The sequence below is a fragment of the Enoplosus armatus genome, chromosome 4 (genome assembly GCF_043641665.1).
Source record: "Enoplosus armatus isolate fEnoArm2 chromosome 4, fEnoArm2.hap1, whole genome shotgun sequence".
NCBI lineage: Eukaryota > Metazoa > Chordata > Actinopteri > Centrarchiformes > Enoplosidae > Enoplosus > Enoplosus armatus.
Genome location: NC_092183.1, coordinates 25,823,573 through 25,828,084, shown reverse-complemented (window position 1 = coordinate 25,828,084; position 4,512 = coordinate 25,823,573).

The following is a 4,512-nucleotide window of genomic DNA, read 5'->3' as shown; positions in this document are numbered from 1 at the left end:
GGGAGGGGGGGGGGGGGGGGGGGGGGTGCCCGAGGGCGCCCGACCTCTGACTGTTTAATGGCTTGTAAAGGTGTCAGAGGTTAAATAATGTTTCCACTCATTTAAACGCAGACTAATTGGATGTATAATTGCTTTGGCGCCATTTGGGCTGCTTTCCGTTATTGCGAAGCTAACGGTGGACAACGACGTCACAACCGATTTGACAATTCATTTCAAGCTAGCCTGCATGCTAGTTACTTAGCCAGTCCTCCGTTTGGCGACAACTTATTTCAAATTCAGAGGGTTTCACATGGTGTCTATTTCTAATTTTAGTATAATTCCACATTATGCGGACTATTACGGTATTTCATATATCTCTAATAGGCTGTCAGGTATTCACGTCATTTTAGTTCGTCATAACTGAGCCGAAATGCGAACAACAGGCTGACGTTGAAATGTTAGCTAAAATGCTGTATACTCGCCCCCCGTGTCACATTCGGCGTCCCTGTGTAGTCTGGTGGTCAGGAAGCCGCCTGGAGTGGACCGACGCCGGCCTGCAGGTGCAGGAGGATCAGCCGGTCTGAAGCCGAGAAGCAGCACGAGACGACGCTCGCGGAAAGAGGGGGGGGGGGGCAAGGGTCGCACGTGGGGGAAGAAGGGTCAAAAGGCGACATTCGGACTAATTGTAGGTTTCACAACACGGAAGAAACACCAGTGAAGGCTGCACATCGTATTTAGTGTCACTGACCGCGACAAGGAAACGATCACCACTTTTATTTGCAGACATTTAATAAAACCATCCCCTCATTAATAGTACAAATGATCCTGGGGCCCCCCATCATTCCCACCAAGATACAGAAATATATTCATAAACGCATCCTGCTAGAAAAATGCATTAATACCCTCCATTAGGTCCAGTTGTGTGGCTTCCAGTGTCCAAGCACCCGCTGAGGACCCACTATGGGGGGGGGCACTGTTAGGGTTGCAGTATTATCCAAGTGAGTTTACAGTCAGCACAGTGAGGTAACAATGAAGCAGTGGAGGAGGACCTATTCAGATGCTTTACGTGAGTAAAAACAGATATAGGCCTTTATATAAAAATAATAATAATAATTAAAAAAAATGTTTCATCTCAAGTAAGAGCTCTGCAATGAAAATGCAACTGAAGTGTTATTAGCAAAATGTAGGTCTAATGTATCAAAAGCAAAAGTCATGACAACTCAGGAAAGTGCAAAGAGTGTTATACTATCACAGAACACATTATTGGATTATTATTAATGATGCATTAAGAAGCCTTTTACCGTCGTAGTTTGTCAAGGTGGATCTAATTTTGACTATTTTATATAGCTCACTGTTGGGTAGTTTCATCTATAACAATGCATTATTATCTTACATGTGGCATTTTAAATCTGTAAAGTAATGACAATATTTGCCTCTGGATTGTGGCGGGGTGTATAAAGTAGCATTACATGTAAATATTCAAGAAAATCTGTAGTTAAGTGCAGTATTTGAGTAAATGTACTTTGTTACATTTCACCACTGCAATAAAAAAAAAAACAAAAAAAAACAGCCCTCTCGTTTTTCCTCTCCCCACCAACCCGCAACAGCTGCCCAATTTAGTACCAGACCATATCCAGCAATGAAAATGTTCTTCATATGTCGCGCTCTCAGAAACACTTAATAAATGGTGTCCCTGGTGTGGTATGCATCAGTCTGGGGAGACTTGACATGCCCGACGTTGCCCTCCTTTAGTAACTCTGCTCTACAGTCTGAAGGGGCCTTTAAGAGCCTATACAAATACGGAACACAGGATTTTTTTCTTTTCTTTTATTAGTCTTTAGCACCTTAATGAAGCTTAGTTTTATTGTATTAAGATTAAAAGAAAAAGAAAAGATATAGTTTAATAGGCTGAGATTACAGATAATTTAAATCCTTGCAAAAACTACATAAGTGATTTTTTTCTAAATGGCAAATGAGGTAAATTGTGCCTACTGGAGGAATTATAATGAATTGCACCTCAATACCAACTAATATTGTATTGCAAAATATCTTCCACATTACATTTCTACATACGCACCTCAATAGGCTCTGGCGTGCTTTCAACAGGCCTCTGCCATTTTCAAACATAATACTTTCAATGTATCCTTCATTCACACAGAGGAAGAGACCAACCTGCGCCGTTCATGTGCCCAGATGTCTGAGGCTCCACGAGACACGGTGCCAAGGACTTGCCATTGAAGTATGAAGAGGTAGAGGATGGATGATAATGCGACCTGAGGCATCATTTGACACTCGGCTGCATCTGGAACATCTGTTGTGACAGGCCTATCAGGGCCTTGATTCGTTCCCTTCACCTCTGTGTACATTTCTGCCGCTGAGCCTCGCCTGCCTGCCGTATCTGGGGACAGTTATTAAAAACAAGCCAGGTAAACCAACCAGAGACCCCCCCCCCCCCCCCCTCCTCCCTTACAGTTTATGGTGTGCATGGGGCTGGGGCTGCTGACGGACATTTTGTGCAGAACATCAAAACACATCTCCACCACTGGGCAAGAGCCTTGATACATTTGTATGAAATCACATTTGAAGAAAAAAAATAAATAAAACCAACTTAACCGTGAGGCGAAACATTGGTTTTGGCTTGAACAGACGAGATGACTTTCTTCAAATCATTATGTTCACCTTTTATGTTTTTGCTCAGTGTGACGTCTTACACGTCCACGAATAGGCCCAAAGGCTCAGGGAGTGACGGCGTCAACCACACACACACACACACACACACACACAAACCAACACAACCCAACGGATTATGTCCTATCCCAAAGCCAGGCTGACCTCTGACCTTCGAGGCCAAGGAGGACACACGTTAGGTGATAAGTGAAGCACAGGGCCTATTGTGCAGACGGTCTCCCCGTCCATTTATTGACTTCCTAAATGATCCATTATGAAGTGATTTACGAGGTCCACCGCCACCCCAGCAGGCACTTCTAAGGCCGGTGGGTTGCTGTCTGCTCCATTCAGCGGACATCTGCAGCAATGGACCCGGCATTTGATTTATCAGAGAATGGACGGAAGCTGGCCCACGCCACCTCTGGTGTTTGTTCAAAGCCAACAGGACACTTAGGAAGCTGTTATGAATGCAAGATGTCACCAGCGGGGTCAGGGACAAAAAGGTATAGATGGAGCTCTGCGGGGGACATGGAAAACATGTCACTGAAACCAGGCACTTTGGGGTAAGAACTTCTTTTGCTTACTTCTTTTTTCAGGTCGTTTTTAAACCGATGTCAAAGGGTTTTTAAACATGTACATCCAAAACATAACTTGGAATACAAGTAAGAGCCAACCAAACCCCAGGTTGCACACTTTTCTTCAACGGCAGTAGCGCCACGGCAGCTTGTCGAGCAAATGACCTCGTCTTTCCTCCGTTCGCTGATGAGTCGTGGCCACTATGCTAGTCCGGCTCTTTGATTTCTCAGGCCTTTCCTGTACAGCGTGATGAGCCTCTCCACTTGGGGTCATCCCAGGAGACAAAGCCTTTACGAAGCAGAACGTCTAGCGTTTGAAAGCCCCGGCCTCTCGGCACGGTGTGTTGTAACACGTGAGCTCCCATGCTGCCCATTGACTCACAGAGATATTATTAGAGACAGTGGACAGAAAAACAACACCTCTCTATTTTCTCCGGGACTTCCACAACAAGACCCCTGGCCTTGTTCATGACAAATGTCTGTTTCTTAAAAAGACATCTGTATTTGGCATTACATGTGAAGTAAATGTAGAAGTTAACAATGGCCTTATTTTAACATGCAAATGCTGACATGCTATTTTTTTTTTTTTTTACTTTTCACTTCTTTGAAATTCTTCAGCTTGATGGCTAGGTTAATGTAGGTTTCTCCAGTTTTTATTCACAAAGGAGGTCATACTTTTTTAAGAAAACAAAATCAGCACATGAACAGATCACGCTGACCAGGAAGAGCATCTGCAGATCAGCGTGTCGACTAAACCAACAGCTCTCTGTTCTTCGTGTCCCTGCTGTGATTAACCTTGTTTGACAAATACAGCTCGGGTCAGGCTGGAGGGCCGGTGTGTTAAGCTAAGACCTGCTAGAATAACAACACCAGATTACATAGCCTCTCAGGTGCGCCGTACGCCTCAAATTCAAATCCACTGGAGCAAATCTCCTATCAGATAAGTCAACACAATCACATAGCTGCGCAGAGCTTCACAAAAGGCTTTAGCACACGGCGGGCTGAAAAAGTCACCAAGTGCCTAATTAACTATTTGAAATATACCTCACAGTTTAGGTTGGACTGTGTGTGCCTGCCCGGCTCTGACGGATACATACAGGCTCATGATATTATGTCATGAGAAAAGTTTCATGATAATCTTCCTCACATTCATTGCACATTGTCATTATTGAGGTCCTGCTAGTTGGCGCCACAGCTTCCAACAGCTGCCATAACGCTGTGTAAAAAAAAAAAAAGACTGCACGAATAGAAGTTAACAAGGCTTTGCAGTTATTAGGTTACAAATATTGAC